The sequence below is a fragment of the Diabrotica undecimpunctata genome, chromosome 2 (genome assembly GCF_040954645.1).
Source record: "Diabrotica undecimpunctata isolate CICGRU chromosome 2, icDiaUnde3, whole genome shotgun sequence".
Lineage (NCBI taxonomy): Eukaryota > Metazoa > Arthropoda > Insecta > Coleoptera > Chrysomelidae > Diabrotica > Diabrotica undecimpunctata.
The window spans coordinates 101743597-101759148 of record NC_092804.1 but is presented as its reverse complement, the minus strand read 5'-3'; positions in this window follow the sequence as shown (position 1 = coordinate 101759148).

Sequence of the window (15552 nt, the reverse complement as noted above, 5' to 3'; positions counted from 1 at the left end):
AGCTTGTGGGTAAGAAATAGACAATGTTTTTTGAACGATAAGGTTTAGACGTTCGTCAAGTCTATATATCCCGAAACGCGACGGTGTATCAATTTGTTTATGAATGTTTTAAACTGAGTTTTACCATATCAAATCAGAATGAACATGCGCATTTTGAAACTAATGGACTTACGCTTTCACCTCATATTTTTTGTTTTTTGATTTCGATGTCCAATCTATTGAAAAATGGCCTCTTGAAAATCGTTAAAATCAACTTTTTTAGAAATATTTCTTTGTTTGGTTGAATTTTATGATTAAATTATTTAACAAAAAAAAACCATGAAAAACTTTTTCTTAGAATAATGTAAATTATTAAAAAAGTAATTTTGAAGAAAAAATATTTTTTTATAATTTGTTAAAAAAATTTATAAATAAATAAATAATAACTAATAAATAAACAGGTTGCCATGAAAAATTTTTCGTTTTAAAAATTTATCCCGTTGAGAGAAATCTCAAATTTTTATTGGAGATTTTTTATTTTTAAAGCAAACGTAGAAATAATTGGATAGGATAATTTGTTTTCTTTTTTATGAAATCTATTATAAATAAAATATTTACGACGCGACGTTTATTAAAGTAGTATATACAGTCCTTAAGTAATTGTACAAAAAGAAACAGTAGATTCTACACTTTAAAAGATTACGATTTATGCCAACTTGCTTTAATAAAATATTAAAGTTAAGAAAGATACAGGGTGTTAAAGTGGAAATTTAAAATTTTATTTTTCGCTATAACTTTCATGTTTGTAAACATTTGTGTATAAAAATTTACAACTAGATGCTCTTGAGTATGAGAAATTATAATTTTATGCACACTTTGATGTAGCTAATAGATGGCGCTACATATGTCATATATCTTGCATACATGTGAACTTAACTTTTTTTCTCTTTAAGATAGCGCTGTTTTTGTCAAAAATATTAAAGATACATTATTTTAACATTAAAAGCTATACCTGTTAATAACTTTAAAACTCAACAGTTTCGTGATAATCGCATTTTACAAATCAAATTATTCCACACCATACGTTTATCTTAAATTCATGTTGAAAATGAATTCATGTTAGAATAAGGTAAATCTGCTGGTAAAGGGTTAAAATGCTTGCGGTGCAGGATTTTTAAAACCGAAGTTTTGCTGATTTCTAATACTGAAAATAAACGTCGTGTACTTACTTAAGAATCATCGTCAATGCGCCCCATTACGTCATCTTCTTGATTTGGCGTAATGATTTTCGGTCGGCCTAAGTTCTCTCCTTTAAGACGAAATAAACCACTTTCGAAATGATGTTTAAATATTGGCGATTAGGTTGCAGCCTATTTCGGTAACTTTTTAAATACTCGTTTTCTCTACTCCCTGTTCGCTGCACGTCAGTTAAAGAGTTGCTAACAATAAATAGCAATAATATCTCTCATATCTATATTAGAAAAATTATTATGTTTTTTCTTTAATACACCAAAATATACTATGTAGATATTACAAAAATCACTGATTATTCGAAAAAAGACTTAATTTTAGTTATCAAAAGCATTCATGACATCAGCCTAATACGTTAAAATTTCCCGTAATGCATTGGGGTTTTCAAATGATGACATCAAAACTAGCTTTAAAAAAGGTGTTAGGTACAGTAGCTGGTACTCTAGAATAGCGTAGAGCGTCATACTATGCTTTCTATAGTTTTAAAATTTAAATATTTTTAAAATTTAATAAAGTAATTTTAAAAAAATGTTATATTAAAATAATTAAATAAATTAATATGTTTTCTAGTAGCGCTATCTACTAACGTATCACTAAAGCATACTTTGTTTACTTCTGACAGACTCGTCAAAGTTAGACAAAATAATAATTATTAATAAAATCCAAGTTTGATATTTGATCAGTAATTTGATAATAAATTTAATTATCATACAAAATAAATAAGATGTTTAAAACTAAAATTTGATTATAGTTTGAACAGAATTAATTACCGACTAACGTTAAAAAATATATGACGACTATAAACGAATTGATGGAGAGTAGTAAAAAGATGTGAAAACCGTTATTTCGTGCCGTTGCTCGTGACCCCGTCTCGTGGCGCTTCTTTCGTGACGCTTGCTCCAGCAATTTACTATAAGAAAAAAGTAATACAACGCTAGTATCAAAACTTATCGAACCAATAAAAAAAGGTTCAGGAAATTGTAAACATAATGACGGCCAACGTCTGAATACGGACACGGAACATAAACAAGAAGATAGAAGCCAAGCTTCTATCCTGTTCTTTAGCAAAATGCATAACAAAGCTTTTTATGATATTGCGTTATCATCTTTATGTTGTTTTTATGAAAATAAACTAATAATTAGGCTTATCCACAGGTATCCAGTGCTTTACCGCAAAAATCTCAAAACCTTTCTAAAATTTTCTAAAATTCGATTACGAAAATTCGATTATCTCGAAACCTGTTGATTTTTAAAGTTATTGTTAAGAATGTCCTATTTTCATTAAAATAATGGTCTTTTTTGTTTCTATTTAAATTTTTTTTGACAAAAATAGCGCTAACTTAAAGGGCTAAAAAGTTAAGCACAAATCTATGCCACATAGGCAGCATATGTAGTGCCCTCTATCAGCTACATTAAAGTGTGCATCAAATTATAATTTTTTATACTATAGAGCACCAGTTCTAAATTGTTATACATAAATGTTCACAAACATGAAAGTTGTAGCGAAAAATAAAATTTTAATTTTCCACTTTAACACCCTGTATCTAATATTAAGATTTTATTAAAGCAAGTTGGCTTAAATAATAATATTTTAAAGTGTAGATACTCTTCTTGTTTCTTTTTGTACAATTACTTAATGATAACCCTGTATAAATCATAAATATTTATACATAATAAAAATTACCTTAGATAATACAAAAAAATTAAAAATTAAAAGCAACAAAAAAAAAGGTTAAACAAATTAGATGGTTGATTTAACAATTTATTTATATACATAATACATATTCGTAATATACGCAAAAAGTCCGTTTAAATTAAAAAAAGAAACGTAAAACTTCGTCCCAAATTGTTCTAAAACAACTACATAAAAAATAATTTCCCTGTAGGTAATGCTACATATAAAAAATTTATTGTAATTGTTGATAAACAAATAATCAATATGTTTTTGCAGAATCATTTTGCAATATTTAAAATCATTTCTCTTATTTTTTTTAAATGGTAATAAAATAATCCTTTTTCTATCAAAACTTTTTGTAGAATTACTGTGGCTTCATCATTTTCGACTCACATTGGCGCAAAAAAATTAATTTGGGAAAAATAAATAAAATAAGTTTTAAATCATTTGACCTATCGCTTTGAAATTTTAATCATATTTTAGCACAGATTTTTACAAGACACAATACTCCTTGTAATATAAACGTTCTAACTTCTGTAACGTTATTAACGTCACATCTTTATTAATTTATATTTAAATAATTATTTTATTTTAATTTCTTTATTAATTTATTAATTCCTTTACCTTTAGTTTCTTTTTACTTTTTTTTAAAGTAGTTGGCGCCCTCTCTCTTTCTTTCCTCTTTCGGCCTTTCCAGTAGAATAGACATTCGCCCTCTCTCTTTCTGTCCGCTAGTGAAAATTCTGTTCTATATTGACAGAAGAGCTAATTCCGTCATAGGCATACGTCATATGACATCTGTGCTAAACTTTGTTTTTGTCTCCCTACTTTCTGCCAATAAACTTTTCAAAACGTAGTAGGATATTATTTTTTGTCTGTTTCTGAAATTTATAAAAGAAGGTAAGAATTATAATAAGGTCCATTTTATGGTCTGCTGAAGTCTCTTAAGGTAAGTACGTTCATTGTAATTTATATTCTATAATTCTGACAACATTTTCAATATTCATAACCTTACTTCTTTCAGAACCACGTTTTCAATTCTATGGATATAGGAATCTAACAACATTTAACTAAGTTTAATAATAATTATATTTCATTTTATCAACATCTGCCATTTGTTTAATTGTAATTTTGTAAAGTGGCAAGGAAATTAAACCCTCTTTGATGTTTCTCTAATACAGGCTGTTTAATATTCTAGTTTATTGGTTTTATTGGAGAATTTTAGTGGATAATTTATTGAAATTCTATGGAATGGTTTATGGAATAATATGGAATGTATGGAACTAATCAATTGCAGCTGTATGTAAGACCTACCCACATGCTGTGGAGGCGGCAACAGGACCTTACCACAAATCTAGAGGCAACGTATAATTAGAAGCAAACAGCCCATCTATGCCATAAGTATCAGTTCCAAATTTGTATACTGTAAAGCTTTAGACAGGGTTGTTTTTGCTACTTAAATACTATTTTAAATAAACATAAATAGTCAAATTATTACTTTATCTGTTACCACCTAATGTTCATTGTTTAATTTATAGTTTAAGAAAAGACGAATTCACACTTAAGAGTATGAGCTAGGCGAAGCATAGACGACAAGCTTTCATGGTTGACTAAGGTATTATTTTTATAATAGTATTTCAATCCTCTTTGGTAGTCTTATTGTTACACTTCAGTTTTAAAGAAGGTATTAATATTTATAAAAATTCGAAATTTTTTATTTATTTTGCAGAGTTCTAAGCAATCAAAAAGAATAAAAACATTTAAAATACGTCATTTTAAAGGTGTTTATATGACTTCGTTATAACCACGGTCGTTTGCCTGGCCTGGTCAGTGTCACGAAAAAAATCTTATTTTTCTTCAGCCGTCCCGAAAACAAAAATTTCGGTATGATTTATTAAATCGAATATACTATTTTACACAACTCGTACCGAAAGTAGCTTTCAGGACTAATTTTTTCACTTTTGGTAAGATTTTGGGTAACTAGGTAACGGCTTTGACAATAACATCAACTTTGAATTTAATACGACAACGCTTACCATCTAAGATTCATGTGTTTTCGCTCAGGTTTTGGTGTCTAAGACTAATATCAATACTATCACTTCTGTTAATAATTATAACAATATCAATGTAAATAATTGTTATAATTGTGTTATTAATATTCATAATTGGATTTTTTTAATGTTGAATTACCGAGAGTAGCTTTATATTGTTTAATAAAAGTTCATAAGTAAAGATTATCCATATATTCTTACATATGGACATACAAAACGGCTGCAGAAAAAATATTGTACGTAACACGATCCAAAATTAATTTTACGAGACTCGCAGGATTCCAGTACTCACCTACGGCTCGCCCTGGAAACTTCCTACTCGTCTCGTAAAATATCACTTTTGCAACTTGTTACGTAAATTACTATTCCCTGGACTACTAGTTTAATATATCTTTACTGTACGAGCGATACGGTAAAACTCGAAAAAGTTTCAAAAGGTTTCCCGATATTATTTTATTTTTTCTCCCCAACTCATATATACCTAATTTTAGTTATAGTTTTAAGTTGTATGTCAGTAGGGTATTTTAAAAGAGATAGAGTGATTTCTAATATTTTTAATATCGTGCATAATTTTGTTTCACCAAGGGGCTTTGTTTAATGAACTATTTTTTTTCGTCTTTGAGATGGTACGTTCGGTTGCTGTCTCAAGCCAGTTATAATGAGTGTCAAGAAGTCCTCATCACGTTGATGACTCTCTGGATTCGGAATAGAAGTATAGTTCTTAAGTACTTTCTTATTAATACTTGTGCTTTTATGTTTTTCTTTTAAAGCACACTGTCACTGAATACCATTACTAAATACTAATATCGGAATATGGTCCCAAAAGAAATCATTTAGGGGATTCTAAGTTAGTGGGAGTGCTAAATTTGGTAAGCATAAATTTAAATCAATACTGAAGAAAGCCTTCGCTAATTAAAAGATGTTGGTTTGACATTGTTTACAGACTTGTTCAAATATTCTCAAAAACTCATAAAAAACTCAAAATTATAATATAAAACACATTAGTCTCCGTTCATTAGTAGTATATAAAGTGTATTATATCAATATACATTTTGTTTTCTGTATGAAATATTTGTAAGTAATAATTACTGCTTTAAAAAACAACAAACACATATGTTTAAATTGTGTGGTAAGAAAAACTAGAGCAAACGCTTATTATTTTTTAACTAAAATGAAAGTATTTATACCAATTTAACGGAGTAATTTGTTCCCGATCGAGACACACTTGACAACATTCACCGTCATCAACAAAGTTACACAAAACTTTTATATTTTAATTACAAGGTGTGGCTCCATTTATCACTACGCCACTGAATTTCAACTTTAATTACAGACAATTAACTCGAATTAACACCTCCAAAGGCAAGGTTAACGAAGTAGTGATTTCGTAGTCTTTTTGGATGAGAAACTTGGGCAATTATAATGTTTTGTCCAGAGTTCTTTGATATTTTTATATTAGCTGAAATAATTAAAACACTCTAAGGTGTTTATCCCGACATTTTTTATTATAAATACCAATAAATAATAATAATAATATATTACTAATGGTGAATTTTTAAAATGTCAACTATTTGTCAAACTGTTATATTAAGAGTAAATACACTTAGTTTTAAGACTACTGCAACACACTAAAATACATAAGAAAACATTTTAATACAAAATTATATATTCTAAATTTTAAACTTACCTCTTTTAAAGCATTAATAGTAAAAAAGTCCCCCCATTATTTCTTGGTTAATATAATCTATCTTATATGAAAGCTTATGAGCTTTCTACAGACTATTTAGTTGTTTTGGCATAGCACAATCAAAATAGGTACACAACAATAGTTAGTTTTTAAAGCTATTAATCTAAATTTTAAATGTATTTATAATTATAGTTTATTAATATATCATATATGATGATCAAATTGTGTAAGAAACCAAAACATAAACAAAATTCTTACTCTAAAAAATCGGCAACACTTTAAACAATTTTGTCACACGCTGAACTATCATTAAAATTCCTGTATTTCTGTATCAGTTGCGTACAATTATCTAATTTATTTAATTGGAATCATTATTTTGTGGAATATTAGACTTAAAGAGTTGTTTCATAAAATTTATAATATTAATAATATCAAATGTGTTTAGTTATTTAATCAATATAATTCTAAAATTAGCAATATAATGATGATTACATTTTTCTGATTAATATACTATGTTGACGCCTATAAAATATCGAGCAGTTCCATATGGGTTTCGTATTATTAGCTGTGTTAGGAAAATGTGAACTCTAAGGTTGACGTTCTAAAAATTTTAAATATAAGTGACGTCACTTTATATAAATTGTAACGTGCAACGTTTTTACTTTGAAAAATGGTATACACATATATATATATATATATATATATATCGTCGTTTATATATATATATATATATATATATATATGTATATATATAATGTATAAAAGCAAGATACCCAGCTAAAAACCATAGCTAATAAAACAGGAAAACAGCTTGATTTGTTGACAAATGTAATACAAGAACTAAAAAGTGGGGCAAAAAACTATCAAAAATGCAAAATAAGAACAGAATTTGATCACACAAAAATTAAGCTAGAAAAATTGGAAATAGAGAACAGGGTAAATAATATCAGATTCAAGGACTTCCAAGTGATACTGATGCAATGAATATTATTTAATGAAAGAAATGGAAAATTTATTAAAAATAAAAGGAATGAATCTAGGTAGGTAGTTGTAAAAAAGATGGATCAATAAAACTAACAAATAAGATATTTTGCGGCTAATGCGGATTAGCGGCTTTAATTGTAACATTAATGGAAATTAAAATAGCAAATTAAAATTATACAATGTAATTTTAATTATAGTCAATTGCGGCTTAGTCTCATATAATAGATTATTGTTTTATATGGAGTAAAAATAATACTTTTTGTGGCGAGGCTGTACGTTTGATTAAGCCGAGGCTCAAAATGTCATTTTTACTTCAAATAGAACATACAATTTTTTTTTTCAAATGTCGCAAATAATTTTAATGTTACTATGGTTACTTCTATTGATTGCTACTTTTACAAATGAGAAAAATTACTACTTTTGCACTACTGGCTAAGTTTTGTTAACATTTGTGCTCATTGTCGCCAAAAAGGACAAGTAATACGTCTGATTTCAATTCAAATATCTCATGTCATCGCGTATTGCCAAATATTTTGTTTACTGCAAAGACAATAACCAAGGAATTGTTACCTTCGAAGTCCTTTGCGGTTTACGAAGCTCTTAAACTTTTGACTTTTACACTTTTCTGTCTAGGCGTACGTGCTTCACTATTATGTCTAGGTGTAAAAGTAATATTTTTATATTATCAACCACGTCACAAAAATTAATACTTTGTGACGTTTTAAAAAAAACATATATAAAAAAAATATTTAACTTTGTCATAGTAGTCAAACTGTGGTAGACAGACGATTTGAATATTATGCAGCGTTTTAAAATAAAATGTCCACGTTTTCGAGTAATAAGGAACAACCACCTTATCTTAAATATGGCAAAAGATGACTTTTCACTGTATATAACATTTTAATACTGTTTAAAAAAATTTCCAAAAAAAATGAACAGTTATATTATTCAAAAATATATGAGGCTAATATTATTAATTATTAGAAGTTTTTTACATCAAACTAATATAAAAAAAAGAAATCTTGGAAATTATTTCTTTTTATTATTTTGTCTTCTTTTTGTTTGTCAAAAAAATTATTTCATATTTAAAGGTACTTGCTACTATCTACAACAAAAGCTGCATTTTAAATGATAATGGTTGTGAAAAACGTCACTACATCCAGCTTCAATAAATATATAATATTCACACGTTACCTGAGCAATAATATTGTAATAGTTCTTGTTTTACCGGCTTACTTCTTTGTTTCTGTTGTCTTAACAGCTCTTACTCAATATACTGGATCATGATTCAGAAATAATACCGATTAGTTTTGCATAAAACAACAGTAGTGTCAAATCAAACTGCTCACTATTATAAACAAGCAGTTAGACATTTAGTGCATTTGAAGGCATTGGCGTACAATAAACTAAACAGTAGAAAATGCGTATTTTATACCACTTTTTTACTTATTTAGCGTATGGCTTGTAACGTTATAAACGTCACATGTTTGTTATTTTTCTTTTAATAATTATTATTTCAATTTCGTTTGATTTTATTCATCTATTAACTTTATCTTTTATTTTATTATTTTTGTTTTAAAAACAGTTTTCTTCCAATTCTTTATTAAACTTTTTAGTGAAAAAGATATAATATTTAATCTTTATTTTTCAGATTTAATCTTAATTTATTTGTTATATTTTCTGTATTTAACTCCAGTCTGTTCTATGTTGCAGACAAGAATAAATTTCTATGCCTTACTTCAATAGACAGTACGTCTGTCAGTTGACAACTCTGCCTTTTATGTCACTTCGGTGCTAGTAGAAAGAAAGATTGGTTTTTATAGTGATTTTGCTTATTTAAGCTAGATCTCTAGTTAAAAATTCATTTTGTATATCAAATCTTTTCTGGAGTAAGTTATATTTAATATTTAACCAATATCCAGTGCCTTTTTAACTAATTCATTTACTAATGATTATATTAATTTTATTCTTGCCAATTTCCTTTTTGTTACTTAATATTGTAATTATTTTCAATCTTCATAGCGCAAGAAAATATTTTGAAACGTATATGATGTTGCTAACACTTGGTTAAATTTTATAATAGTTTTTTTGGCCTAATTTTTATACAACTGTTTGTGTAAGGAATTCCACAGCACATGGTCGACCATAAAATAATAACTGCTGCTATTTCGAACCTAATCGCCACCTGAAGTTTAAAGTATCTAAATTCAATTTCAGCAATAATTATCAACATTAGCAACTAACCACCAGATTTTACTGCAATCCTGTTCTGCTACTTAAAGACAACATCTGAAGCCATATTTAAGTATCATCTAAAAATCTTTATGTCAAGCTTATAGGCAAGATTTGTTTGTTTAATTTAATATTAAATTTTTCAAGTTTTATATGTATTTATGTACAATAAATATTAGATAATATCTTGGTTTTTTTGTCCTCGCCAAACTCATTTTTCATATTTAGTTCTAAGATAAGACTTTCTCACACCTGAGAGACTGAGCTAAAGAAGGCCTAACAATAGGCTCCCAAAGAAAGTTGTTAGTTTTACTGAAATTTGTAAAAATCTCGACCTTAAAGGTTACACATTGGCTCCCAACTTTCGGTAGTAGTTATATTGTTACCCATTTGCAGCCACCGTTTCTGATGGGTCATTCAATGGTTACACTTTCGGAGGTAGTTATAATGTCTATGCCATCAGTGGGCTGTCTTTTACTACATGCCTTTGATCGTCTGTGTCACAGCGCATGTGTAGAAAGACTCGGTGCATCATTCGCAATTTATTCTGTTTCGATTAAGGACTGTCCAAATCTTAAGGGGACGTTTAACTCAGCACAACTCGCACTATGAGCATTTCTCTCAATCTTCTGTTAAATATGCACATTCTACAAACGATAAATCATTTGCACTGTTTCCCCTACTTCTAGCTGACTGTTGGACAGTGGCGGCTGGTGTGGTAAAATTTTGGGTAGGCCAAGCCAGCAAATTACATATAGCCATGTGTAATCAGTAGCGGATCCAGGGGAAGGGGTCACGAGGTCATGGGGTCATGACCAATCCCTTAAAAATATTTGAAAACCCACTTACCCTATTGGTGGTAAGACTAAAAGTGACCTTGCATCAGAGAAAAGTAATCACCCTCAAGATCCATGACCTCCCAAAAAAATTTCTGGAGCCGCCAGTGTGTGTAATACGTATTTTTTTTTGTGTTAGAGTGGGAATCTTCTAAAGACCGTACCAAATAAATCGTACCTGGCGTTTGTTGGAATCAGAGTAAACGGAGTACATCTGAACTCAGTTCCTCATGGGGAAAGAAATCATGCAAATGTGATTTTTTTTTTCGAATTTTACGAATATTTTAAAATTTATTTGGGCAACCGTGCACTTGTTTGCAATTGTGTTGTTTGTTTAAAAATATTTTACAATTATAGATTATGTTATGTAATATTACATATTTTTTTATCATGACTTAAAAGAAAATTTATATTACAATTCCATAATTACGTCACAAGTGACACCGATGATCGGCGTAGGCCCTATCGTCTTATGTCTAAACAGCAAGCATAAACACGACAATCTTCAAACGCTTTTTGTAGGGGATCTTATGTGAGCTGGTCGGCCAGTTCCGGTCGGGCCTATTAATGATATTTAAAATGCCTGAATACGATTCGATGCTTTCTGTGGTAATATAGTACCATAGTTGTTTTAACGGACGCTAATGTATTGAGTGATTTAGTACATTTAAAAGTTATTTAGATGCATTAAAGTAATTTTTGAATATATGTTTTTCAATTTTAAAGCTCTTAAAATTATTGGGTAGGCCCGGCCTATCCTGCCTGCCCCCAAAATCCGCCACTGCTGTTGGAGTGTCTTTATCGATATTTTTAGCGTGTGCAATGTTCAGTGTACACTGATAATATATTATATCGTATACTTATTAGTCGTCTGTAGACCTGTGTGAGAGTTTATCTAGTCTAGCTAGTTCTTACGTTATCATGTTGCTTTTAAGTTTTCTGATAAGTAATGTAAGTTTTTTGATATACAGATGTTTTCTCTATTCGATATGAAGATATTCAAAGGAAAGAGATGATGGCTGACATACCGTGGACCTGCCTAGAAGAGGGTGAAAATCAAGAAATAATGAAAGATGACTGACGAGTAGACAGTGAACATAATACGGACTCTGAACAATCTGAAGAGGTTGAAACTTTTCATGAAAATGAAGTTGACATCAATCGTGCATATGCGTCTCGACACCATTTTACTCGTAAATATAGAAAAACTCACTGGATGGCTCATCCTCCACGACCAAAATTAAGAATACCTAGAAAGAATATTATCATATTTCCGGAGTAAAAAATGTTCCAAGAAATTCAAATACTTCGGAAACTTGTAAAGGAAACTCCGAAATTAATTACAATTCTAGTTTCAATTATTTACAATTATTTCACTGTTTGGCAATTACTATTTTAATGGGAATAAGCCACAATTAAATTTAAAATAAGTTTAAGTTTATTGACGTTTATTATTAATTAATTTAATTTAGTTAATTAATTTATTTATTTATTGTAACTTATTTCCATTAAACATAGTAATATCTTTAAGATGCCAAAACAGCATAGCTTAAGAATAATATTTCACTGTGCAAAAATTACTATAAGGTTTACAGCGGTTCTACACGTATTTTTTCGTTTAGGCTATTTCACAATAAAATTAATAATACATATAAGTAAAACAATAATACAGCAATGAATCAGGATACAACTACTGTATCCTGAGTACGTTAATAGTTTTTGAACGGCTAGTAAAATGTTCAGTTAAAAGTTCAATTACAAAGTTCAAACGCGATACAATACGAAATGGATTTTAGCACAAACATTTTAAATTCGCAACAAATGTATCACAATTACACAAGTAACCGGTACTTGTTATGGGGGGAGGGGGCGGGTCGTCGGTACTGTATGAAAATAATTTCTCTTAAATATTTAATAAAAATTTATACAAAGTGGCGAAACTGCAAAACTATTCTAAATTATTTCGTTAATTATCTTGTACTCTATTTAACGACATATTAGAGGTTACACAAAGAACGGTACTAGGCTCGGGCTTCAGTCTGTTAGAGGTCTCTTGGTCAGGGCTCTTATTACAGCTTAAATATAAAGAATCAGTTAGAGTACTGAAGATACAGGGACGAAAAGTTAGAAGATAAAGAGAAGAGATGTTAGAAAATAAGAGAAGGGAAATATTTGGGCACTACCATATTTTTAGAGGAACGGGGAAACCTTAAAACATATAGAATAAGATAACAAGAAAGGTAACGTACAGTTAAGATAATCACGTGAGACTAAAGTAAACCGTGAGAGAAAAGGTATTATGATTGTGCGGTACACACTTAATATTTCGACACATATACACTGGTTGCCTGAAAGAGATACACCATGTACAAAAATATAAATTTATTACATAACAAAAAAATAAAAGGCAAATAGTTCGTCAACAAAGTTATATTGAGGTTAAGTAGATAAAATAAATGCACTATAACAATTTTTACTAAACAGTTAGCACAAGGTAGGTTATTGCATAATTTACTATTGAATACAACAAAAAATATCTTTTTTGAAAAATAATTCTGAATAATGCAGTATTCTTAAGAATAGAAAAAAAAGCAAGGAGTATTATAATTGTCAATATTCGTCTAATAAGTTATTATTATGATCACCTCAAATGTATGCATAAAATGTATCATAAATATAACCTACATTAATATAAAACCAATTGTTCGTATTTTATAAGTATATATTATATATTAAGTTTATACTCGTAATAGTTCATTCGGTTAAAGTTTACCATAAATAGCAAAGACACTAAATTGAAGTCGTAAATCAACTTCTCACAATTTAGCTAGACTAAAGCTCATTTTCTCAAAAGATGAGCTTTAGTCAATAAAAATATAGGTACTCACAATACAACAGGCAACAGGTAGGCACAGGTAGTGACGTTCGTTTATAGAACGCTCTCAATAAAAGCACTTGACATGTTGTCCTCGCAACTGGGTCTGCAGGACAACGGGTCTCGGGACTGCAGGTTCGGTAACGAATTACGATATTCGATTCGCAATATCTCAAATTAATTTATGCAGACGAAACAAAAGAAAGAGAAACAGCAGGTAATGCATGTAGCAGTGAAGAGGAGAGATAAATAAAGAGACGAATAAAGAGACGTATGAAGAGACGAATGAACGGCAAACAGAAGTGACTTCGTTTCTTCGAATTGGAAGACGTCTGTTTGACAAAAGAGAAAATAGTTAATATAGGAATCACTGTGTGAAAATATATATAGATAAGGGTGAATTGAAAATACACTTACCACCGTTTGATGGCGACGAACCGCTTGCCACAGTCTATGTCGCTGGATACATTTTACCGTAATGTATTTTAAAATATTAATTTTATATTATTAAAATATAAAATATTTGATACATTTATGTAAGATTCGTTTAAATTATTACAATGTTGTTGATAAATATACATTAGCAATACCAATAAAATAATTAATATCATAATATTAGTGCAGTTATTCTAAACAATAATTAATAATTTTAGCATAAATCATGATAACTGTAAGTTTTCACATCCTGTCTACTGGTCTTTTACCTTCTATCATGTATTACGTTAGTTATTTTTAAGGTTCTGCTGTACGGTTGCTTTTTTTTTTCATTTAATTTATTTCCTGTGGCATACATTATAACAACTAAGCCCGTCTGTTGCAATTTATCAACAGCTATTCTTAAAACTATATCAACAACTATATATTCTAAGACAAATGATAAAATGCTTAGGAGAAAGTAAAATGTTTGTAAGCATCTATCACGCCCTCAGTCTTAACCGTATACACAAGATTTTTATTTACAACAGCCCTTCGAATAGTGAACGGTGCAGAATATCACGGTCCATGCAAAAACTTATTTAATAAAAAATATAAAATGCTTTATTTGCCTTGTGTGTATATTATGGAATATATATTATTATTTCATAAGTTCATTTACATGTTTCCAAACATGTGGATTTTCGTGGCTTTGGCACGAGATGCACAATCAATTTAATTTCACCGTTACATACAACTGAACTAAACTTAACATTTTACAATAATTTTAATCAACTTTTTAAATGCAACAATATAAGAAATATAAACATTGTTTGGTTTTAAGTTTTTAGAAAAATATTTATATGCGGTTACACAATTTCTTAATTGTAATATTGAATATTAGAAATTTTATGATTTTATACAGGTTTTTTTTTAAATATGTCTACATTGTATATATTATTTTAAACATTGTGTTAACTAATATTATATTTTATAAATATTTATTCAGAAATATTTATTTTTACCTATTGAATATTCCTTTATGTTTTTTATTGTATTTTTTATGCGGATTTTAAAGAAACGTCTTTTTAAATAGGTAAAAAGAAATAAGAATAAGACTTACTCACAATCAATTTATTCTACCACCAACGACTGGTTTCGCATACTATAATTTGCTATGCATCTTCAGGTCAAGGGTACATGGTAAACCAAATGTAAAAATTATAAAACCTCGTATTAGGGTAATGTCTGGTAAAGAATATACAGCAATTATGCGAATATTATATGTAAAAGTAAAACTTAAGCGAAAAAACTGTGGTAAAATTGAAATAAATAAATAAATAAATATCTCATAAATATTACTTACATGCCGATACAAGGAATATTATATAATTATAATACTATGACTAAGATAATGTTATATAAAAAGGTAGATGTTCTATTTTTAGAAATAAGTTTTAGGTGGTGCAATAACTCTAACGTGTAAATTATCCAATTTTGATGAACTGATTTGATCTGTATTTGGGCAGAAATTATTGTGATATTACATAAATTTATAATTAAAAACA